Below are 26674 nucleotides of genomic sequence, written 5' to 3'. Positions count from 1 at the left end.
ATGGAATTCCCTATTTATAAAAAAATGCAAAACACCACTAGCATAAGGCCTCAATATTCTTTGGAGAAAGAGCCTAGATCAAGGTGAAATACCAGAGGCCTTCAAGAGTGCAGACATAGCTCCTTTACGTAACAGAGGTATTAAAGCACTTGCTAAAAAATTACAGCCAGTAGCCCCAACTTCCCACATCATAAAAATCTTCAAAAGTATGACGAGATGTCAAATTACAAACTTCACGAAACAGCACAATCTGCATAACCCAAACCAGCACAGTTTTGGAACTGGATGATCATGGCTGTCACAGCTGCTGAACCACTATGACAGAATTACAGAGGCATTGGAAGAAAACCAAAATGCAGATGTGATACACAGATTTTGCAAAGGCATTTAACCCTTTCAGGGTCCGTCCCATAGATCTACGGCTTTACATTCAGGGTCCAAACCGTAGATCTACATCAGGAGCTCAGCTCACTCTGATAAACTGTGTGGTACATTTGGGTCTAGATATGAGAGAATACCTCTATGTGGTATGTGTGCACCACATAAAACAGATCCTGCAGCACACTGTGTATAATGAGAGAAAAAAAACTGAAATCATGATTTTTCGATTAAAACAGCGACTCTGCAGTGTTTTTTGTATGTTTTTTTATAGTTGTATTTGCGATTTCTTGATCTCATTTGATAGAATGGAAGATATATTACAGAAATAGAGATGATTTTGATTGGTTTTAGCACTGGAAATGGCTTGAAACTGAGCTCAAAGTAGCAGAAATGTTAAATTTTTGCCGATATTCAAGAGTAAACAAGCGACCTCACACGTCTAATACACGCCAGCTGGTGGGTCTAATATGCATTCACAAATATGGTGATGATATTTATACAATTATTATCGTATTGCATAACAGTAAATCTTCTATTTTTTGGTGTGAATAAAAATTCATTATGTGAATACAATATCAAAATGGAATTTATTTGTAAAGTCTCAAAACATAACTAATGAACAGAGGAAATGTTAGTTTAGTTCCAGGAATACCTACATTGTTTATTCTGGACCCTATTATGAAATTGAAATATTTTGAACTTTGTGTTAAATTGGCCAAATTAACAATTTCCGATCACTTTAATTTGTAGTTGAAACAGTTGACTTGGTGATTTCTTGTGCTCAATCGATAGAACAGAAGTAATACTAGTGAAATAGCTAAGAATTTGGTTGACTGGAATAAAGTAATTGGCCTAAAATGGGAGTCAAAGTCGGCAAAATTGCCGATTTGTAAATATCACTGACACATCAAAATTCGCGAGAGCATAATTTCATCAATTTTCCATCAAATTTCGTACTTTTTGTTTTATTACCTTCACAAAAAGATTCTCTACCATTTCATAAGAAAAAATAACAAATTTTTTTTTTTTAAAATTCTTGGACACTGGGGCACCACTTCAGATTTGGGCCTTGGACCCTGAAGGGGTTAACAAATGCAATCATGGAGTGACTGCATAAAAAATGAGGACCACAGGCATTACAGGGAAGGTAGGCAGAGGGATTTTCAGGTTCTAACATAGAACACAAATAGTAGTTGTAGTATAGAGCAAAATCCAGCATCAGCAAGGTAAAAAAAAAAAACTCAGTTCCCCGAGACATTGTCCTGGCACCTCTGCTGTTTCTTATTTTTACAGCAGACATAGATAAAAACACCTGTCACAGTTTTGTATCATCATTTGCAGATAGCACTAAAATAAGCATGAAAGTCATTTCGAAAGACAAAAAAAAATTGCTGGAAAATATAAGCAGGATTTTTCAAAAGGGCAGTGGAGAATAACATGACATTCAATGATAAGTTTCAGCTGCTTAGTTATGGAAAGAATGAAGAACTCAAAAGGGATACTGTATAAAAAACTAAAGGGGATCATCAAATAGAATAAAGGGTACATGTGAAAGACGAATAATTATGTAAGTTGACCTTTCTTTCACAAAACACTAAGACCAAGGTCACGACAGCGAAGAGGATGATGAGGTAGATAATGAGAACTTTCAAAATACAGTGGACCCCTGAGTTTCGTGAGCCCAGCGCTTCATGAATTTCGACTTTCGGCAACTTTTTTTGTTAAAATATAGAATTGAGTTTCGTGATTTGCCTCACTTTTTGTTGGTCGTATGGAATGCGACCGAGCGACCTCCCAGTATCCGTGCGCACACAAAGGCACCCCACACACCATTTAGTCAGTGTGGTATTGTTTCTCGGCGAGTGACCATCACCCCACGTGTTCATAAGACACATTTCATAATATGTATTCCATTCTTGTTTGTGCTTGCAACTGCTAGATAAGCCACCATGGGCCCAAAGAAAGCTTCTAGTTCCAGCCCCTTGGTAATGAAGGTGAGAAACACGACAGAATTAAAGAAAAAGTTGTAGAAAAATACGAAAGTGGTGGTGGTAGAGGGTGATAGTGATGATGGTAGAGGGTGGTAGTGATGGTGGTAGACGGTGGTAGTGGTTGTGATGGTGCTAGAGGGTGGTAGTGGTTGTGATGGTGCTAGAGAGTGGTAGTGGTTGTGATGGTAGAGGGTGGTAGTGGTTGTGATGGTGGTAGAGGGTGGTAGTGATGGTGGTAGAGGGTGGTAGTGATGGTGGTAGAGGGTGGTAGTGATGGTGGTAGAGGGTGGTAGTAATGGTAGTAGAGGGTGGTAGTGATGAGAGTAGATGGTGGTAGTGATGGTAGTAGAGGGTGGTAGTGATGGTGGTAGAGGGTGGTAGTGGTTGTGATGGTGGTAGAGGGTGGTAGTGGTTGTGATGGTGGTAGAGGGTGGTAGTGGTTGTGATGGTGGTAGAGGGTGATAGTGGTTGTGATGGTGGCAGAGGGTGGTAGTGATGGTGGTAGAGGGAAGATCTGCAAGAGCTCTCTGGACAGTTTTTTTTTTGTGTGACAGGGGTCCAGTGACTCTCAAGCTGGTCCTAATGCCATTAAAAAACAAAGAAGGGAAGTAACCCTAGATAAGGGCTTGATACCTAAAGTCGTTAAGGAAGGGGATTCCCCTTCCAAACAATAGTGTAACTTCTCCACCCTCTCCCCTCCTTCTGTCTTCTATACACCAACAAGAGTCTTCAATAAAGGTAAGTGTCATGTTATTATTGTTTTATACTTGATTTCTCATTCTTTTCTGGATGTAAATCTATATTTAACCCGTAAACGGTCCAAGCAGATCTACGTTCACATGTGTAGTGCTACAAAAGTAGATCTAAGTTTTTTTACATATTTTCAAATATAACAAAAAAGAAAAAGTAGATCAAAGTTTTTTTACACATTTTCAAATGTAGAAAAACAAAAAGAAGGTCAACTTTTTTTACATACTTTCAAATTTTGAAAAAACGTATATACAGTGGACCCCCGGTTAACGATATTTTTTCACTCCAGAAGCATGTTCAGGTGCCAGTACTGACCGAATTTGTTCCCATAAGAAATATTGTGAAGTAGATTAGTCCATTTCAGACCCCCAAACATACACATACAAATGCACTTACATAAATACACTTACATAATTGGTCACATTCGGAGGTAATCGTTATGCGGGGGTCCACTGTATATGTTTGGACCGTTTTCGGGTTAATCTATAAAAAAAATAATTTTAGTTAATACTTTTGGGTGTCTGGAATGGATTAATTGGATTTACATTACTTCTTATGGGGGAAAATGGTTTTGAAATTCATGAATTTCAACTTTCGGCGGACTCTCTGGAGCGGATTAAGAACAAAATTCGGGGCTCTACTGTAAGGGAAATAATGCCAATGGTGACACTCTTAACCCTTTATCGTGCTTGGCCGGGAAAATTCGGTATTAATTACGTGTTTTGGGGGCGTGTCATACTCCGTGCCCCGCGCGGCCAGCTTCCCGTTCTTTAGTTCCAACCAATCACAAGCCTTCCCTGAGTCTCTTCAGCTAAGTACAGTTCGCTTCTGCCGCCTTCCCATTGGTTGAGAGATCAAAATATAAACACTGGTGGCTTGGCTCCGCCCACACACCCATTTTTCCCTCCACCCTTACTAATCTACTCTTGGATTATACATTCTACAATGTCGGTAAGTACTGATTGTTGTGTTTAGTGCTTACATGAATAGTTTAGGCATATTTTGATATATACCTAAAGTCCGTGTGAAGCATAATATGAGTGTAGCATGCAGTTGAAAAAAGTGCAAACATTTTATACCGAATTATTTCAGTCTTGCACGAGTTTCCGGGAATGTCCAATTTTAGTCAAATAAATATTTATAAAAAAATTTCAATTGCATATATGAACTCTGTAGTGGTCTGGATCTATACAGGAGGTTTCTATTGTCCTTCCAGATCAATGAGAAGTTGTTTTATGGGGAGCAGTCCACCAGCAGGTCGAGGTATGTCTGCGTTTCTGAAGAGAGTGACTCAGAAGCAGAGGTAGATGAACCAGAATTGCTGGATAGTGGTGATGAATACTTGCCACCAGATGCACAGGTGTCAAGTGATGATGAGGAGGAAGAAAGGCCAGCCAAAAAACAGAAATTAGTGAAGAAAAAGTAAGGTATTACGATTGCAACTATTGCAGCCACTCGAAGAAATTGGTCACATCCTCATTCCAGTGTTCTGTATGCAAAGTAAATCTGGATAAAGAGTGATAGAAATTGCTTCAGCAACTACCATACCATCAACTAGCAATATAGAATAATTGGTCATCCAAATGAATCTCAGGAATATAGGGATTGAAAGTTGCATCCCTTTGCAATTTGTCATTGTTGAGATTTGCTTCCTTTTTATATTTTTGTAACAATTAAAAAATGTTTTGATTCAAGTTCCATTTATGTTTTTTATATTGTCTGTTTGTATATTAAATTTAAAAAATTGTTTTGGTGTGTTTTATTAACAATTGCAAGTTTTGCAACATAAAATTTTTTAATCACTTTGTCGGGCGCAGCCGGATATTTTCGGTCTCCGGAGATTAGCAATTGCTCAAAAACTAACCATCAGAAATCAATTTATATGGGATCATTGAACTTGTATTGAGTTACTCTATCCACCATAGGGAGTTCAGTTCGAATTTCAAATTTTCGGACCCCTTGCGCGATGAAGGGTTAAAATTGCTTGTGCTCTTTTATTTGGAATATTGCTCGGTGTTGACAGCTCCATTCAGGGCAGGAGATATATCAGAGCTGGATCAGATACAGAGATCATTTATGCCCCACACAGAGCAAATAAGTCTCTAAAGTACTGAAAATGCCTTAAAGTCTTAACTCTTTAATTGTCAGAGCACTGATCCATGCATCTCCATGCAGAGATCAACACTATTTTTCTTGCATTCAAATTTAGCATCAGACACCTCATAAACCTAGGCAGCAGAGAATGAGGCTGCACACTAGATGTGTGCTTTATTATAAAATCTGGGACCCCGCAGCATCACGTAGGAACTTAACGTCATTTCAGCAGCAGCTAGGGCAAACAGCATAGCAAACCCCAGGGATTCACTCGTGCCCCGTCACATCAACACACTCCTTTTCGATGAAAGGGATGTCAACATCCCGAGCTGAGCAGCTTTGAGATGGATGTGGCCACAAGCGATCGAGGAAATATCCAAAACATCAGTGATAACTCAGATGACCCTCGGCCTACCATCTGTGGGGTGGTCACTGAGACTACACCAGACCCTAAGCCCACCACCTCAGTGGTTGCTGCCACAGCCATGTGTACATTGTGTGCATGTGTACACATACACACAGCAATAAAAAAATTTAAGATACAATGTGTACAATGCAACAACTGTTGTGGGTAGCAGCCAGAGAAACAAAATTAACCTTTTTGGTGTTGGTCCTGTAAAATCACAACTTTGAAGCCAGTGTTGGTTCCATAATACTATGCCAAAATTCTATAAGCTTCAAATCTTCCAGGAGAAAGCTGGTAGGTACAGTATAACACAGTATAAAAAAAAACCCTGTAGCAAGCAGTGCATGAGGAAAAAACTGCGATTGTGTTTCTGGTTTAAAACAGCGAGTTTGCGGTGTATTTTTGTATGGTATTTATGGTTGTATTCTTGTTTTCATAGTCTCATTTGATAGAATGGAAGATATGTTACAGCAATAGTGGTGATTTCGAATGGTTTACTGACTAAAAGTACCTTGAAATTGAGCTCAAATTAGTGGAAATGTTAGATTTTTGATAATCTTCATGAGTAAACAAAACTTGTCATGTGTCCATGTCAACTAGTGAGACTAATATGCATTCACGAATGCACTGCTATTTATACAGTTATTACAATTATGTAGTACAGTGGACCCCCGCCTTACGATCAGCTTCCAATGCGACCAATTATGTAAGTGTATTTATGTAAGTGCTTTTGTACATGTATTTTTGGGGGTCTGAAACGGACTAATCTAATTCACAATATTCCTTATGGGAACAAATTCGTTCGGTAACAGCACCTGAACATACTTCTGGAATGAAATTATATCATAAGGCGGGGGTCCACTGTAGTCTGAATAACAGTAAATCTTCTATTTTTTGTGTGAATAGATTTGACTTATAAACAGAGAAAATGTTATTTTACTGCCAGGAATGTCTGGATTGTTTATTCTGGACCCTATTTTGAAATTGGCCTTTCTTGAATTTTGTGTGAAATTGGCCAAATTAGTAATTTCTGATCACTTTTTTGTGTAGTTGAAATAGGTAAATAGGCAGTTTCTTGTACTCTGTCAATAGAATAAAAGGAGTTCTAGTGAAATAGCTATGAGTTTGGTCAAGTGGAACAAAGGAATTGGCAAATAGGGCTCAAACTGGGCGAAATCGCTGATGCGTAAATATCGCCGAGACCGCTAACTTCGCAAGAGCATAATTCCATAAGTTTTCCATCAAAATTTGAACTTTTGGTTTCATTACCTTTTGAAGAAGATTCTCTATCATTTAAAAGGATTACAGTGGAACCTCCTCTAACGAGTTTAATCCGTTCCATAACCTTGCTCGCATCTGGATTTGCTCATTTGCAGAGTCAATTTTCCTCATTTAAATTAATTGAAATGGAATTAATTTGTTCCAATGGAATTCCAGGCACCATAAAATACTGCAATAATTTTCCTAATATCAACTCTACAGCTTATTTATCTATCACAGTTCATCTAATATGACACAATAAACAATGTAAATAACATAAAAACCTTATACGTACTCTAGAATGAATAAAATATGTCATTATGTGACAAGTGGAGGCGGCCATAACCACTCCAGCATTGTTGTGGTAAACACTGCCATCTAGTGACAGCCTTTTGAAGCCGTCTATTAATATAATTATTACATAGTACATTTTTATTATACATGTATTATTTTTTTTTTAACACATCAGCCAATTCCTACGAAAACAGGGTGGCCCGAAAAAGAAAAACTTTCATCACCATTCACTCCATCACTGTCTTGCCAGAGGGGTGCTTTACACTATAGTTATAAAACTGTAACATTAACCCTTTGACTGTTTACGCCATATATATACGTCTTACGTGCCACTGTTACTGACGTATTAATATGCGTAAATTCTAGCGGCTTCAAATCTAGCGGGAGAAAGCTGGTAGGTCCACATGTGAGAGAATGGGTCTGTGTGGTCAGTGTCACTACATAAAAAAAATCCTGCAGCACGCAGTGCGTAATGAGAAAAAAAAAACTGACCGTTTTTTTTGGATTAAAAGGCCGACTTTGAGGTGTATTTTCATATAGCATTTATTGTTGTATTCTCGTTTTCATGGTCTCAAGTGATAAAATAGAAAACACATTACAGAAATGGAGATGATTTTGATTACTTTCACGATGAACACAACCTTGAAATTGAGCTCAAAGTAGCGGAAATGTTCGATGTTTACCAATGTTCAGGAGTAAGCAAATCACACCACAAGTCCAATACACGTCAACTGGGGAGTCTAATATTCTTTCACTAGTGCACTTATATTATTTATACCATTTTTACAATAATGCAGTAGTCTGCATACCAGTAAATTTTGTATTTTTTTGTATGAATAAAAAATCAAAATAGAAAGCAATAGTAATATAAGAGGGGCCTAGAGACGTGACTAATGAACAGAGGATATGTTATTTTAGTGCCAAGAATGTCTACATTGTTTATTCTGGACCCTATTTTGAAATTGGCATCTTTTTTAATTTGTGTGAAATTGGCCAAATTGCCAATTTCTGACCACTTTACTGGGTAGTTCAAATCTGTAAATGAGCGGTTTCTTGTACTCAACTGATAGATAAAATGGAGATCTAAAGAAATAGCTATGAGTTTGGTTGACTGGAACACCTGAATTGGCTATAAACAGGGCTCAAATACGGCGAAATCGCCGATACATATATGTTGCCGGGACCGCTAACTTCACGGGAGCGTAATTCCGTGAGTTTTCGACCAAATTTCATACTTTAGGTGTCATTACCATCGGGAAAAGATTCTCTATCATTTCACAAGAAAAAATAATTTTTTTTTTTTTTAAAAATGTATCAACATAGAATGACAGTTTCAGAAAGGGGCCTGCAACAGTTAAAGGGTTAACACCCCTCCTTCAGAGTGTAGACTCTGTACTTCCCATCTCCAGGACACAAGTCCGGCCTGCCGGTTTCCCTGAATCCCTTCATAAATATTACTTTGCCCACACTCCAACAGCACGTCAAGTATTAAAATCCATTTGTCCCTATTCACTATCAAATACGCTCGTGCATGCTTGCTGGCAGTCCAAGTACCTTGCACACAAAACCTCCTTTACCCCCTCCCTCCAACCCTTCCTAGGCCGACCCTAGGAAGGCTATGAACAGCTCAAAACTCGAACAATTATGTAAGTGTACTTATGTAAGTGCTTTTGTAAGTGTATTGTTGGGGGTCTGATATGGATTAATCTAATTTACATTATCCCTTATGGGAACAATTTCGTTCAGAACTGGCACTCGTGCAGCCTTCTGGAATGAAATAAGTTCATATCCTGAGGTACCCCTGTATTATACTATTGTAATAATGTTGGTAGAATTACTGACAATATGTAAAGTAAAAGGACACAAGTGCAACTAATGTGACATTTTATTGTGGCAACGTTTCGCTCTCCAGGAGCTTTGTCAAGCCATTACAAAGAGCACATGTCTATATTTGTCTAACCTATTTTTATGTTACCCAAGTAATAGCTTTTATATCCTTTTACTCATGTATGAGTTAATTGCTCTACCCTATTGTATTACTACTACTACAACTTATGTCACTACTACTACAACTTATGTCACTACTACTATTACTACTACCACTAGTACAGTGGACCCCCGGTTCACGATATTAATCCGTTCCTGAGAGCTCATCGTAAACCAAAATTATCGGAAAGCGAATCAATTTTCCCCATAAGAAATAATGGAAATCAAATTAATCCGTGCAAGACACCCAAAAGTATGAAAAAAAATTTTTACCACATGATATATTAAGTTTAATGCAATATAATAGTTACAATAACAATAATAACAATAGAATAATCACAATAGAATAATTGACACTTACCTTTAATGAAGATCTGGTGATGATTGATGGGATGGGAGGAGGGGAGTGTGTCGAAGTTTTTAATGTTTAGAAGGGGAATCCCCCTCCATTAGGACTTGAGGTTTACCTGGAGTTTACCTGGAGAGAGTTTCGGGGGTCAACGCCCCCGCGGCCCGGTCTGTGACCAGGCCTCCTGGTGGATCAGCGCCTGATCAACCAGGCTGTTGCTGCTGGCTGCACGCAAACCAACGTACGAGCCACAGCCCAGCTGATCAGGAACTGACTTTAGAGGTAGCAAGTCCTTTTCCAGGGTTACTTCCCTTCTTCTTTTAATGCCACTAGGACCAGCTTCAGAGTCACTGGACTTCTGTCGCACAACATATCTGTCCATAGAGGCCTGTACCTCTCGTTCCTTTATGACTTTCCTAAAGTGGTTCACAACATTGTCAGTGTACAGGTTGCCAACATGGGTTGCAGTAGCTGTGTCAGGGTGATTTTCATCAAAAAAGGTTTGGACTTCAAGCCACTTTGCACACATTTCCTTAATTTCAATAGTCATTAGCATCCTTGGTCTCGATGGGTTGGCACTAGAAGCTTTCTTGGGGCCCATGGAGACTTATTTTGCAGAAACAAGCACCAAAAACAGTGATAATATGGATAATATAGAATGTACCGAATGTATCCTTAGATGCGCGCACACAGCTGGCTTGTAAACACTGGACACGTCTCGTACGAATCGTATCGCATACCGGGTTTTGTAACGGGAACCGAGGCAAATTTTTTGTGATATAATGCTTCGGATACCGATGGTTTCACGAACCGGGGGTCCACTGTATTACACCTCACTCTGAGCCTATATATACCCTCTGTGTCCATGTACTGTTTGTAACAGCTTGACAAAGTTCCTGGAGAGTGAAACATTGCCACAATAAAATGTCACATTAGTCGCACTTGTGTCCTTTTACTTTACATTATTATATTATTATTATTATATGTATTATTATTATTATTACAATATAAATAATTTTGAATTTTTATTCACACAAAAAATAGAAGATTTACTGTTATGCAGACTACTGAATTATTGTAATAACTGTATAAATAAAGTCAATCCATTCATGACTGCATATTGGAATGGAGGTGATGTCACTTGTTTACTCTTGAACATCGGCAAAAACAGAACATTTCTGCTATTTTGAGCTCATTTTCAAGGTACTTCTCCTCATGAAACCATTCAAAATCATATCTATTTCTGTAATATATCTTCCATTTTATCAAACGAGATCAAAAAATCGAGAATACAACCATAAAAAGCACACGAAAGTATCACTAAGGCGTGGCTAATTGCTGAGAAGTGAATTCCATTAAATTTATGGTCCAATTTCTTTCTTTTTTGGTGTATGTTAAGGAGCATCTTTCCATCCCACATTGCCCAAGTTTCAATAAGATAGCCCAACAAACAAATGAGATCAAGTTCCCTAGATCAAGAGCAAGAGCCCCTCACCAGTGTCAAGGAACCTCCTTTGAGGCCCACTCGCTTATGGAAATTTTTTTCACGTATGGAAGCAAAAAATCGACCGATCGACTGCTCGTGTTTGGAAAAACTTGCACGTTGATGCACTCGCAAGTGGAGGTTCCACTATTTTTTTATTAAATTCTTCAACATTATGAGCAAGTTTGTGAGCAGGGATCTCGACACTCGAAGGATTAACCTAGGTTGCCTGAAATGCTCTGCGTAACCAGGGGATTTCTACATGCATACAGTAATTTGCCAATGATGTCAGCTAGGTCTGTAATAGTTGCAGAAATTTTATTATTATTATGAACGGCATGTCAGGGTGGGCTTCAGCCAGCCAGTGATGTAGTAGCTTGCTTCTTGGGCAATGTCTGAGCCAATAAGAAGGGGGCCTGTTATGGTGGCTTAGCAGCCAATCAGCAATGTGATTCAATATCTCTGTGGTAGCATCTCAGCCAATAACAGTGTGTGCTATTTGTTTACTTTTCAGTTTGAAGCTATCACAACTGTTTCCTGCAATAATTCTGGATTATTTACCAGTTTTCAACATCACAAATGTTAATCTTATTCATCCTGTTGCTTTATTTCCACTTCACAAGCAGTGACTCTCACCCAGTTACTCAGTTGCAGCTCTTCCTTCGAAATCTGTCCAATGAAGGAAATCTTCACCTCAATAAATAACAAAAAGGCACAATACCGTGACTGGAACGATACACAAATAACCCGCACATAAAAGAGAGAAGCTTACGACGACGTTTCGGTCCGACTTGGACCATTGACAAAGTCACACTGTGACTTTGTCAATGGTCCAAGTCAGACCGAAACGTCGTCATAAGCTTCTCTCTTTTATGTGCGGGTTATTTGTGTAAATCTTCACCTCAATTCTTTGCATCTCTGAAATACCTGTACCTCTTTATTCAGCATCTCATCACTTTTACTCCTTAATCTCCACAATACTATTATTTTTAGCAAACTTCTGGTGACAGCCTTTCATCTGCTTCTATCACCAAGGTAGGGTGACCCACAAATTTTGGGACATTTTTAAGTTTTAAAACTTATGTTCTTAACATATTTCCTTCCCATATTTTTTCATCACATTGATTAGTCATTCATCTTCCTTATTACAACCATCCTCTTATAATCACTAGCTTCTGCAAGGTGAATAGCACATTAATAAATCTGATCCAAACATCTTTGTCAAATCACCTTTCTTACAATAACTGATTATTAACACTTCTTTTACTCCTATTTTTCTGGCAACACCTAAACTCATGCATCAGTTGCTCTCTTAAAACTTTTTATCCTAACACCATACAGTCTAGCAAGCTACTTACATTGTGTGCTGTGTATCTTACATAATTACTCATGGCGTAAAACTTTTTCACTACATCCTCTACATCAGTCTACAGCATTGCCTAACAATCCAAAGGTTCCATATCTGCCAACCACTTCAAAGTTACTGTTAAAAGCATCTCCTTACTTCAACCTGTTAACTGTCCGAACATAGATCTACATTTTCAATGCCAGTGCTCCGAATATTTTTGTGAAAAAAAAAAAAAGTTTTTAAATTAAAGAGATACAAGACCGAAATATAAGACCATGAAGTTGGTACCAGATGCTCACCTGAGAGCAACATAAGAGTCCTGCCGCTTGCAGAAGTGTTGCCGATATACGTACCATTTTTCTCTTTTTTTTTATTTATATTATTTTTGTCCTGATAATTACAACTTGTAGTAGTTCTTGTGATTTCATAACCAATGTTTATTCTGACAATAATATTAGGTACTGTAATAGTACTCAGTCACAAACACAATGACAGGTGAACATTTTCACCTGCCTTAATCATGTACTATTGTCTAGAAACATATACATATTTGTTTTCACTGTTACACAAACATGTCTGTCAATCTATCTGTCTCTATCTGTACCTGTCTCTATCTGTATCTGTCTTTATCCGTATCTGTATCTATCTGTATCTGTGTTTATCCATATCTATGTCTGTCTCTGTTTATCTGTCTCTGCTTATCTGTCTCTATGTTTCTCTCTCTTTCTGTCCCATGAACGTAAGAAGAACTATTTTTCACCAACAGGTATTACACATGATGCAGAGTCGTCACATCTGATTCCTGAACAGGTGAAAATGCGTATTACTTGCCAGTCATGTTTATTATGCCTTATATCTACAAGCACAGTACATGTATAGCACTGTCTGGATTTTTGGGGGGTTATCCTAGGTAATTTACACTATGTATAATAACTGTATTTATGTGTACCTGTGAGAGAGAGCCAGAGAGCCAGCCAGCCAGAGAGCCAGCCAGCCAGAGAGCCAGCCAGCCAGCCAGAGAGCCAGCCAGCCAGCCAGAGAGCCAGTCAGCCAGCCAGAGAGCCAGCCAGCCAGCCAGAGAGCCAGCCAGCCAGAGAGAGAGCCAGCCAGCCAGCCAGAGAGCCAGCCAGCCAGAGAGAGAGCCAGCCAGCCAGCCAGAGAGCCAGCCAGCCAGCCAGAGAGAGAGCCAGAGAGCCAGCCAGCCAGCCAGAGAGAGAGCCAGAGAGCCAGCCAGCCAGAGCCAGAGAGCCAGCCAGAGAGCCAGCCAGAGAGAGCCAGAGAGCCAGAGAGAGCCAGCCAGCGAGCCAGAGAGAGAGCCAGAGAGCCAGCCAGCCAGAGCCAGAGAGCCAGCCAGAGAGCCAGAGAGCCAGCCAGAGAGAGCCAGAGAGAGCCAGCCAGCAAGCCAGAGAGAGAGCCAGAGAGCCAGCCAGCCAGCGAGCCAGAGAGAGAGCCAGCCAGCCAGAGAGCCAGAGAGAGAGCCAGAGAGCCAGCCAGCCAGCCAGAGAGCCAGCCAGCCAGCGAGCCAGAGAGAGAGCCAGAGAGCCAGCCAGCCAGAGAGCCCCAGAGAGAGCCAGAGAGCCAGCCAGCCAGCCAGAGAGCCAGCCAGCCAGAGAGAGAGCCAGAGAGCCAGCCAGCCAGCCAGCCAGAGAGAGAGCCAGAGAGCCAGCCAGCCAGAGAGAGAGCCAGAGAGCCAGCCAGCCAGAGAGCCAGCCAGCCAGCCAGAGAGCCAGCCAGCCAGCCAGCCAGAGAGCCAGCCAGCCAGCCAGAGAGCCAGCCAGCCAGCCAGCCAGCCAGCCAGCCAGAGAGCCAGAGAGCCAGCCAGCCAGCCAGAGAGCCAGCCAGAGAGCCAGCCAGCCAGCCAGCCAGCCAGCGAGAGAGCCAGCCAGCCAGCCAGAGAGCCAGCCAGCCAGCCAGAGAGCCAGAGAGCCAGCCAGCCAGAGAGCCAGAGAGCCAGCCAGCCAGCCAGAGAGCCAGAGAGCCAGCCAGCCAGCCAGAGAGCCAGAGAGCCAGCCAGCCAGAGAGCCAGCCAGCCAGAGAGCCAGAGAGCCAAAGAGCCAGCCAGCCAGCAAGCCAGAGAGCGAGCCAGCCAGCCAGCCAGCCAGAGAGCCAGCCAGCCAGCCAGCCAGAGAGCCAGCCAGCCAGAGAGCCAGAGAGCCAAAGAGCCAGCCAGCCAGCAAGCCAGAGAGCGAGCCAGCCAGCCAGCCAGCCAGAGAGCCAGCCAGCCAGCCAGCCAGCCAGAGAGCCAGCCAGCCAGCCAGCCAGAGAGCCAGAGAACCAGCCAGCCAGCCAGAGAGCCAGCCAGCCAGCCAGAGAGCCAGCCAGCCAGCCAGAGAGCCAGCCAGCCAGCCAGAGAGCCAGACAGCCAGAGAGCCAGCCAGCCAGAGAGTGAGCCAGCCAGCCAGCCAGAGAGCGAGCCAGCCAGCCAGCCAGAGAGCCAGCCAGCCAGAGAGCCAGCCAGCCAGCCAGCCAGAGAGCCAGCCAGCCAGCCAGCCAGCCAGCCAGCCAGCCAGCCAGAGAGCCAGCCAGAGAGCCAGCCAGCCAGCGAGCCAGAGAGAGAGCCAGAGAGCCAGCCAGCCAGAGAGCCAGAGAGAGAGCCAGAGAGCCAGCCAGCCAGAGAGCCAGCCAGCCAGAGAGAGAGCCAGAGAGCCAGCCAGCCAGAGAGAGAGCCAGCCAGCCAGCCAGCCAGAGAGAGAGCCAGAGAGCCAGCCAGCCAGAGAGAGAGCCAGAGAGCCAGCCAGCCAGAGAGAGCCAGAGAGCCAGCCAGCCAGCCTGAGAGCCAGCCAGCCAGCCTGAGAGCCAGCCAGCCAGCCAGAGAGCCAGCCAGCCAGCCAGAGAGCCAGCCAGCCAGCCAGAGAGCCAGCCAGCCAGCCAGAGAGCCAGCCAGCCAGCCAGAGAGCCAGCCAGCCAGCCAGAGAGCCAGCCAGCCAGCCAGAGAGCCAGCCAGCCAGCCAGAGAGCCAGCCAGCCAGCCAGAGAGCCAGCCAGCCAGCCAGAGAGCCAGCCAGCCAGCCAGAGAGCCAGCCAGCCAGCCAGAGAGCCAGCCAGCCAGCCAGAGAGCCAGCCAGCCTGAACACAAATGTAGCACGTGGGTTATTATTGAGGTTTTTTATATTTCCTCGAATATTTGTGGCCACATCCATCTCAGAGCCACTAAACTCTTGGTCAACATCACTTTCATCTTAAAAGGGGAGTGTTAATAAGACATGACATCAGTGACTCCCTGGTGTTTTTCATGTTATTTGCTATAGCTGGCGCTCAATTGAACTGGTGCTCCCCCAAGGTAATAAGTGGTCCCAGATTTTTGTTAATATAGGACAGCTAATTCAGCAATCAGTTATCTGGTTCCATCAGTAATCCGGCACTTATTTCTGCTTACATAATTTCAAATTTCATCATTATACTGACTCAGAAATTGTGCAGATGGTTGTAAATCCACAGCAGCAAGCCAGTGGAGGAGAAAGCAGTGATGAAAACAAGGAAGAAGTAGTAGAGTCTCTACTGATAGGGTAATTCAGTTAACAGGTGAACTGCTAAAAGGTCTAGAGCAGTGCAGTTTTATAAGTGAACACGAAATAATGAAAGTTTACATGCTGCAGGATAAACTAATCAAAGAAAGGCCAAAATATATGAAATAGCTCAGCTTGGTTAACTTTATTAAGTGTATTCTAACCTAACCACTCCGTAATCCGGCAAACTCATTAATCTGGTACACTACAGGTCCCAGTGATGCTGGATTAGTGATGGCCGACCTGTACTGTGCACATTGAATGTTAAGACCCATTCTATACTAACCAGGCATCTCAGATCAATCGTGCCAAATTTGGAGGCAGGAAAATAAAAAGTTGATCTAAGTTTGGAGTGCTAGCAGTAAGAATGTCGATCTATATTTGGACAGTTAAGGGGTTAATGAGATCTTGACAGAAATTTTTATTATTATTATTATCATCACACTGGCCAATTCCCACCAAGGCAGGGTGGCCTGAAAAAGAAAAACTTTCACCATCATTCACTCCATCACTGTCTTGCCAGAAGGGTGCTTTACACTACAGTTTTTAAACTGCAACATTAACACCCCTCCTTCAGAGTGCAGGCACTGTACTTCCCATCTCCAGGACTCAAGTCCGGCCTGCCAGTTTCCCTGAACCCCTTCATAAATGTTACTTTGCTCACACTCCAACAGCACGTCAAGTATTAAAAACCATTCGTCTCCATTCACTCCTATCAAACACACTCACGCACGCCTGCTGGAAGTCCAAGCCCCTCGCACACAAAACCTCCTTTACCCCCTCCCTCCAACCTTTCCTAGGCCGACCCCTACCCGCCTTCCTTCCACTACAGACCGATACACTCTTGAAGTCATTCTGTTTCGCTCCATTCTCTCTACATGTCCGAACCACCTCAACAACCCTTCCTCAGCCCTCTGGACAACAGTTTTGGTAATCCCGCACCTCCTCCTAACTTCCAAACTATGAATTCTCTGCATTATATTCACACCACACATTGCCCTCAGACATGACATCTCCACTGCCTCCAGCCTTCTCCTCGCCGCAACATTCATCACCCATGCTTCACACCCATATAAGAGTGTTGGTAAAACTATACTCTCATACATTCTCCTCTTTGCCTCCAAGGACAAAGTTCTTTGTCTCCACAGACTCCTAAGTGCACCACTCACCCTTTTCCCCTTATCAATTCTATGATTCACCTCATCCTTCATAGACCCATCCGCTGACACGTCCACTCCCAAATATCTGAATACATTCACCTCCTCCATACTCTCTCCCTCCAATCTGATATCCAATCTTTCATCACCTAATATTTTTGTTATCCTCATAACCTTACTCTTTCCTGTATTCACTTTTAATTTTCTTCTTTTGCACACCCTACCAAATTCATCCACCAATCTCTGCAACTTCTCTTCAGAATCTCCCAAGAGCACAGTGTCATCAGCAAAGAGCAACTGTGACAACTCCCACTTTATGTGTGATTCTTTATCTTTTAACTCCACGCCTCTTGTCAAGACCCTCGCATTTACTTCTCTTACAACCCCATCTATAAATATATTAAACCACCACGGTGACATCACACATCCTTGTCTAAGGCATACTTTTACTGGGAAATAATTTCCCTCTTTCCTATGTACTCTAACTTGAGCCTCACTATCCTCGTAAAAACTCTTCACTGCTTTCAGTAACCTACCTCCTACACCATACACCTGCAACATCTGCCACATTGCCCCCCTATCCACCCTGTCATACGCCTTTTCCAAATCCATAAATGCCACAAAGACCTCTTTAGCCTTATCTAAATACTGTTCACTTATATGTTTCACTGCAAACACCTGGTCCACACACCCCCTACCTTTCCTAAAGTCTCCTTGTTCATCTGCTATCCTATTCTCAGTCTTACTTTTAATTCTTTCAATAATAACTCTACCGTACACTTTACCAGGTATACTCAACAGACTTATCCCCCTATAATTTTTGCACTCTCTTTTGTCCCCTTTGCCATTATACAAAGGAACTATGCATGCTCTCTGCTAATCCCTAGGTACCTTACCCTCTTCCATACATTTATTAAATAATTGCACCAACCACTCCAAAACTATATTCCCACCTGCTTTTAACATTTCTATCTTTATCCCATCAATCCCAGCTGCCTTACCCCCTTTCATTTTACCTACTGCCTCACGAACTTCCCCCACACTCACAACTGGCTCTTCCTCACTCCTACAAGATGTTATTCCTCCTTGCCCTATACATGAAATCACAGCTTCCCTATCTTCATCAACATTTAACAATTCCTCAAAATATTCCCTCCATCTTCCCAATACCTCTAACTCTCCATTTAATAACTCTCCTCTCCTATTTTTAACTGACAAATCCAGTTGTTCTCTAGGCTTCCTTAACTTGTTAATCTCACTCCAAAACTTTTTCTTATTTTCAACAAAATTTGTTGATAACATCTCACCCACTCTCTCATTTGCTCTCTTTTTACATTGCTTCACCACTCTCTTAACCTCTCTCTTTTTCTCCATATACTCTTCCCTCCTTGCATCACTTCTACTTTGTAAAAACTTCTCATATGCTAACTTTTTCTCCCTTACTACTCTCTTTATATCATCATTCCACCAATCGCTCCTCTTCCCTCCCGCACCCACTTTCCTGTAACCACAAACTTCTGCTGAACACTCTAACACTACATTTTTAAACCTACCCCATACCTCTTCGACCCCATTGCCTATGCTCTAATTAGCCCATCTATCCTCCAATAGCTGTTTATATCTTTCCCTAACTGCCTCCTCTTTTAGTTTATAAACCTTCACCTCTCTCTTCCCTGATGCTTCTATTCTCCTTGTATCCCATCTACCTTTTACTCTCAGTGTAGCTACAACTAGAAAGTGATCTGATATATCTGTGGCCCCTCTATAAACATGTACATCCTGAAGTCTACTCAACAGTCTTTTATCTACCAATACATAATCCAACAAACTACTGTCATTTCGCCCTACATCATATCTTGTATACTTATTTATCCTCTTTTTCTTAAAATATGTATTACCTATAACTAAACCCCTTTCTATACAAAGTTCAATCAAAGGGCTCCCATTATCATTTACACCTGGCACCCCAAACTTACCTACCACACCCTCTCTTAAAAGTTTTTCCTACTTTAGCATTCAGGTCCCCTACCACAATTACTCTCTCACTTGGTTCAAAGGCTCCTATACATTCACTTAACATCTCCCAAAATATCTCTCTCTCCTCTGCATTCCTCTCTTCTCCAGGTGCATACACGCTTATTATGACCCACTTCTCGCATCCAACCTTTACTTTAATCCACATAATTCTTGCATTTACACATTCATATTCTCTTTTCTCCTTCCATAACTGATCATTCAACATTACTGCTACCCCTTCCTTTGCTCTAACTCTCTCAGATACTCCAGATTTAATCCCATTTATTTCCCCCCACCGAAACTCCCCTACCCCCTTCAGTTTTGTTTCGCTTAGGGCCAAGACATCCAACTTCTTTTCATTCATAACATCAGCAATCATCTGTTTCTTGTCATCTGCACTACATCCATGCACATTCAAGCATCCCAGTTTTATAAAGTTTTTCTTCTTCTCTTTTTTAGTAAATGTCTACAGGAGAAGGGGTTACTAGCCCATTGCTCCCGGCATTTTAGTCGCCTCATATGACACGCATGGCTTACGGAGGAAAGATTCTTTTCCACTTCCCCATGAACAATAGAAGAAATAAAGAAGAACAAGAGCTATGTAGAAAAAGGAGAAAAACCTAGATGTATGTATATATATATGCATGTGCATGTCTGTGAAGTGTGACCAAAGTGTAAGTTGGAGTAGCAAGATATCCCTGTTATCTAGCGTGTTTATGAGACAGAAAAAGACACCAGCAATCCTACCATCATGCAAAACATTTACAGGTTTCTGTTTCACAGTCATCTGGCAGGACGGTAGTACTTCCCTGGGTGGTTGCTGTCTACCAACCTACCAACCTACTGAGACCTCCTATTATTCAATCCTATCCCTATTCATGTTTCAGCTTTTCCTTTCAGCTTCCATATACTGTAGGATAGGTATATACAATGCCACAGTGCCTGAAGGAATAATCCAGTCCTTTCCTTTATTACGATTTTTTTTATATATCCACAATATAAACATTATAGAAAAAAATTAATAGAGAAGGACCCCCATATCCACTGGGGATACATTCCAAGACCTACCATGGATACCTCAAACTGTGGATAGTATCAAACCCTATGAACAAGTCTTTTTGTTTACATACATACTTATGATAAAGTTTAATTTATAGATTATACAATTAGCTTTTTCACTGATGTTAAGCATTTCTTGGCTTCTCTTAGGCTTTGAAGTAATGCCAGGATCACTACTTTTGCACTTTGTGGCCATTATTAAGCAAAATTAAGGGTTATTTTTGGGCCATAGTAAATTGTGGTTAACTGAAACCATGTATACTGGATCCATGGATATGGGGGCTCTACTGTACTTGGTACTTGCATTAAAATTCTGTCATCTCCCCCTTGACCTTGATGACAATTTGAAGCAGTTTGGGCATGCTGTAACTCAAATTCCTGAAGCAATCAACAAATAGCTGGTTGACCCAAATGTCCATCTCAAAAAGAACAACAAAAAGGCACAATACCATGACTGGAACAATACACAAATAACCCACACCTAGGAGAGAGAAAAAGCTTGTGAGGACATTTCATAATCACCTGCCCCTCACCCTCTCATACCCACACATCAACTAATACTTTCTGAAAGCCACCCTCTCATTCACAGGTGACTTATACAGTGGACCCTCGGATATCGGCCATTCCGGATATTGGCCAAATCAGATTTTGGCTGCTTTTTTGGTTGAAATTCTATCCCGGATTTCAGTCAGCAACTCGGAAATCAGCTGTATTGGACATGTCCGCCCACCCACTTTCGCAAGTCTGGCTGTGTCTCTGGATGAGTGAGCAAGACTCCACGCATTCATCCAAACATTTCATTATAATCCATTGTTTTTTGTGGTTGTTTATTGAATGCAACTGCAAAATAAGCCACCATAGGCCCAAATAAAGTTCCTAGTGCCAGCCTTTTGGTAAAGAAAGTGAGAAACACGATAGAATTCAAGAAACACAATAGAATACAAGAAAGAAATTGTGGCAAAGTACAAGAGTGGTGTACATGTCTTGGAGCTTGCCAGGATGTATGGGAAATCCAAATCAACAATCACTTCCATCCTGACAAAGAAAGTAGAAATCAAGGAAGCTAATGTTGCAAAAGGGGTAAATGTGCTAACTAAACAAAGATCACCAATAATCGAAGATGTGGAGAAGTTATTGTTGGTGTGGATCAATGATAAACAATTAGCGGGAGATAGTGTTGTGGAGTCGATCATTTGTGAGAAGGCAAGGAAGCTGCATGCGGATCTCAAAGAAAACGCCTGGAACGAGTGCTGCCATTAGTAAATTTAAGGCCAGCAAAGGCTGGTTTGAGAGATTTAAGAAGTGTAGTGGCATATACAGTGTTGTAAGGCATGGTGAGGCTGCAAGTTCAGACAAATGTGCGGCTGAAGAATTCATGCATGAATTCAAGGAGTATGTAGAGGTTGAAGGATTCCTCCCCAAACAAGTGTTTAATTCTGACGAAACAGGTCTCTTTTGGAAGAAAATGCCAAAGAGGACCTACATCATGCAAGAGGAAAAGGCACTGGCAGGACACAAGCCTATGAAGGATAGGTTTACTCTTTTGTTCTGTGGTAATGCTAGTGGGGATTTCAAACTGAAGCTTTTACTGGCGTATCACTCTCAAAATTCCAGTGTTTTCAAGAAAAACAATGTTGTCAAGAGTAAATTGTGTGTGTTGTGGAAAGCTAACAGTAGGGCATGGGTCACAGGGCAAATTTTCATTGGCTGGGTCCATGAAGTGTTTGGCCCAAGTGTGAAAAAATACCTCCAGGAAAATGAATTGCTGCTCAGGCACCTCCAATGCTCCTGCTCATCCTCCAAACTTGGTAGACCAATTGTCTGTGGAGTTATGTTTTATAACAGTGAAGTTCTTACCTCCTAACACCACTTCTCTCATCCAGCCCATGGACCAGCAGGTCATTTCTAACTCCAAAAAACTAAACGAAAGCAACGTTTCAAAGGTGCTATGAAGTGATCTCGAACACTGACTTGACCCTAAGAGAGTTCTGGAGGAATCGCTTCAATATCCTCCACTGCATAAGCCTTATAGGTAAGGCTTGGTAGGGAGTGGCTTCCAGGGCTTTGAGACTCTGTTTGGAGAGAAAATTGTGGCCAGAATGTGTCCAAAAGAAGGATTTTGAAAGGTTTGAGACTGACCCTGACCCTGTGGACCCTGTGCCTGTTGTGGAATGTATTGTGGCTTTGGGAAGTCCATGGGGTTGGATGTGAGTGGCCAGGATGTGGAAGAGTTGATGGAGGACCAAAGGGAAGAGCTAACCATTGAATAACTACAAAACTTTCATCTGCAACAGCAACAAACCACAGCTAAGAAAATTGCTTCAGAGGAGGAGGGAGAGAGAGAGAGAGGGAAGAATGTGTCTTTTTCAGCAATTAACCCTCTGACGTCTCACGAGCCGGTGTTGGTCACACATTAATGTCAAAATTATAGGGGCTTCAAATCAAGCGGGAGAAAGCTGGTAGGCCCACATGTGAGAGAATGGGTCTGTGTGATCAGTGTGTGCTGTATTAAAAAAATCCTGCAGCACGCAGTGCATAATGAGGAAGAAAAAACTTAGTGTTTTTGGATTAAAACGCAGACTTTGAGATGCATTTTTGTATAGTATTTATGGTTGTATTCTAGACTTCTTGATATAATGGAAGATATATTACAGAAATAGAGATGATTTTGATTGGATTCATGAAGAAAAGGACCTTGAAATCGAGCTCAAAGTAGTGGAAATGTTCAATTTTTGTCGATGTTCAAGAGTAAACAAATGACGTCACCGTCCAATAAGTGTCCAACTAGCCATTCTAAAATGCAGTCATGAATGGGTTGACATTATTTATACAATTATTACAATAATGCAGCAGTCTGTATAACAGTAAATCTTCTATTTTTTGTGTGAATAAAAATTCAAAACAGAAAGCAAGAGTAATATAAGAGGGGCCTGGAGACATGACTAATGAACAGAGAAAATGTTATTTTAGTTCCAGGAATGTCTGCACTGTTTATTCTGGACCCTGTTTTGAAATTGGCATCTTTTTTAATTTGGGTGAAATTGGCCAAATTGCCTACTTCTGACCACTTTATTGGGTAGTTGAAACTGGTAAATGGGCGGTTTCTTGTACTCAGTCGATAGAACAAATGGAGTTCTAAAGAAACAGCTATGAGTTTGCTTGACTGGAACAATGGAATTGGCCAAGTGAAATCGTTGATGCGTATATATAGCCGAGATCGCTAACTTCACAAGAGCGTAATTGCAAAAGTTTTCCATCAAATTTCATACTTTTGGGGTCATTACCACCAGGAAAAGATTCTCTATCATTTCATAAGAATTTTTTTTTTTCGAATATTTTGCAACAGACACACACTCCACATGTGTGCAAAGTGGAGTGAGTTGCAAAGTTTTGTGGAGAAATATCACCCTGACCAAGCTCAAACAAGCCATATCTGCAATATGTTCAGTGACAAAACCTTGTCCCACTTCAGGCAAATCTTAAAGAAAAGCCAGAAACAGACCTCTCTGGACAGTTTTTTTGTGCAACAGGGGTACAGTGACTCAAGATGGTCCTAGTAGCAGTAAAAGACAAAGAAGGGAAGTAACCCCAGAGTGGGTTTTGATACCTGAAGTCCTTATGGAGGGGGATTCCCCTTCCAAACACTCTCTCCTCCCTCTCCCCTCACCTTCTTCCATATGCCAACAAGAGTCTTCAATAAAGGTATGTAATGTTCATTTATTATTAAAATTAGTGCTTCATATTTCTTTCTCATTGTTTTATGTATGTAAAACTATAATTAATCTTTAAAAAATGTATTTTTTGTTAATATTTTTGGGTGTCTGGAACGGATTAATTGTTATTTTTTTTTTATTATCACACTGGCCGATTCCCACCAAGGCAGGGTGGCCCGAAAAAGAAAAACTTTCACCATCATTCACTCAATCACTGTCTTGCCAGAAGGGCACTTAACACTACAGTTTTTAAACTGCAACATTAACACCCCTCCTTCAGAGTGCAGGCACTGTACTTCCCATCTCCAGGACTCAAGTCCGGCCTGACGGTTTCCCTTCATAAATGTTACTTTGCTCACACTCCAACAGCATGTCAAGTATTAAAAACCATTTGTCTCCATTCACTCCTATCAAACACACTCACGCATGCCTGCTGGAAGTCCAAGCCCCTCGCACACAAAACCTCCTTTACCCCCTCCCTCCAACCTTTCCTAGGCCGACCCCTACCCCGCCTTCCTTCCACTACAGACTGATACACTCTTGAAGTCACTCTGTTTCGCTCCATTCTCTCTACATGTCCGAACCACCTCAACAACCCTTCCTCAGCCCTCTGGACAACGGTTTTGGTAATCCCGCACCTCCTCCTAACTTCCAAACTACGAATTCTCTGCATTATATTCACACCACACATTGCCCTCAGACATGACATCTCCACTGCCTCTAGCCTTCTCCTCGCTGCAACATTCATCACCCATGCTTCACACCCATATAAGAGCGTTGGTAAAACTATACTCTCATACATTCCCCTCTTTGCCTCCAAGGACAAAGTTCTTTGTCTCCACAGACTCCTAAGTGCACCACTCACCCTCTTCCCCTCATCAATTCTATGATTCACCTTATCTTTCATAGACCCATCCACTGACATTAATTCTCATGGGAAATATTTCGGCTTTCAGCCTTTTTGGATTTAGGCCAATCTTCTGGAACGGATTATGGCCGATAACCAAGGCTCCACTGTATTGTCCAAGATGGACTGAAACATCGTCTTAGAGCTTTTCTCTCTGCTATGTGTAGGTTATTTGTGTATTGTCCTTGATCACTTACTGAAGGCATAAGATGGCTGAAATGTGGAATGATTCCTTCATTTTCATAATATTCCAAGCATTCTCAATAGGACTGAAGTCTGGACTATTCCTGGCAAGTGTAAAACCTGAATATTTTTCTCAGCAAGCCATTTGGTTGCATTTTTGGCCTTGTGATGGGGGGGGGGGTTATCATGCATGAAGGTGGCATGGCCTCCATTATAAAGAGTATAAAGCAGTCCAAATTCGTATTGTATATTTGATACTATACTTCTTCAATGTTTTCTGGAGAGAACTGCCAACTCTCTGAGTTAATATAAAAGACTGCAGTATGTATCACCTCTCAGTGCACTTGCATATGGCAGTGAGATAAGGTGTTCTGTTGCACTGCTCTACTCTTAATTTCCCAGGATTTAGAGCTGTATAATTTTCTGCTGAATAGTGAGGAAAAAGCCTAAATCTTGGGTGAGAGGCAACAATAAGTCACCTGAGGGGAATCTGTCATCGTACTGGACAAGCAAGGCCAAGGAAGACACCTAAACACACAGATAACTTCCTACACAAAGTACTACGTAGAAATTCACATATGACTGCATCACAGCTCTGAGAAATGTATCCTGAACTCCTCAATTCAGTGAATCCCTCACCGCTTGCAGAAGAACCTCCACCTACCACATCATGTTGCAGGAAACCCCCTACTCATACCCAGTATGAAGGAATGCCTACAGTTTTCTAGGAAATATGCATAAATGAGGATCTTACAAAATGTTGAAAAACTAACTGGATGAACTATAAGAATGGCCCAGTATGTGGCTACCCAAACTCATTTCTAATAAGTGCAAGGTGATAAGGTAGGAAGAAAAGCCAGAAGTACCATACTACCTGAGAGAGAAGCAGCTGCTAGCTTCAGAGAATAAAAACACACATGAGCAAAGCAAAGTCAATTACCCAAGATTTACCAACAATACTCAGCTGTGCATACATTGTTCGTAAAGAAGAGATTTCAGGAATCTTTAAAATACTTTTGGTAATACCACACACAAGACCAATAATACTATTGAGCAGCACCAGAATAAAACCTTCATCCACTCAGGAAATTATAAATAGTGTATCCAGAGACCTGTCACCAGCGTAATTATTGAAATACAACTTCAGTTCTGAGGTCAGGCATATTTTTAAGACTGTTATTTCTACAATATTATTTATTTACCCAAAGTAATATTCATATTTGTAAAAAAGAATGAGCAAAGACTGAAGGATATCTAATGAACATTTTCAACAAAATTTTATAGTTGTGCTTCAATTTAGGGGTCTTGCCCCCAAACTTAAACAAAAACCTCAAAAACCTGTCAATATTCCAAATTACTAATGGGAGACACTTTAGTAAAATGCTGAATAGCTTAAAGCTGCAAATTTAGTGCTGTGCCACAAATATGTAATGCAGACAATACCATTCTTCATCATATTAATTTGCTTCTCTTCCTCAATTTTATCCATGTTAACTTTTTATACATTCTGCACAACAAAACTTCCACTGTTCTGGAAAGTTCCTTGCAATAACTTGCACTTTTTTTTTTTTTTTACAATTTCCTTCTTTACTGCTCTATTTAAGAACTGTCATTTGTTGCACTTTCCACTTCTCCACTTTTTGCCATATTCACATAGATCAATTTTTGCTTCTGCAATTCCAATTAAAAAGTGTGTATATGTAAACTTATAGGAACAATGATCCATGATATACAGAATGATTAATGAAAGCTTGTTTTTCTCCAAGAGCTTTCACTATCACAATAGTACACC

General features: G+C 41.4%; 1 protein-coding gene across 1 annotated transcript in view; it reads right to left on the bottom strand.

Annotated features, from left to right (window-relative positions):
- Positions 1–26674, bottom strand: part of su(f) (cleavage stimulation factor subunit su(f)) — a 353693-nt gene that overhangs the window by 244670 nt on the left and 82349 nt on the right. The window lies entirely within an intron of this gene.

The sequence above is a fragment of the Cherax quadricarinatus genome, chromosome 74, assembly GCF_038502225.1.
Source record: "Cherax quadricarinatus isolate ZL_2023a chromosome 74, ASM3850222v1, whole genome shotgun sequence".
NCBI lineage: Eukaryota > Metazoa > Arthropoda > Malacostraca > Decapoda > Parastacidae > Cherax > Cherax quadricarinatus.
Note: the sequence above shows the minus strand (reverse complement) of the source record. Positions and strands in the feature narration are given on the sequence as shown.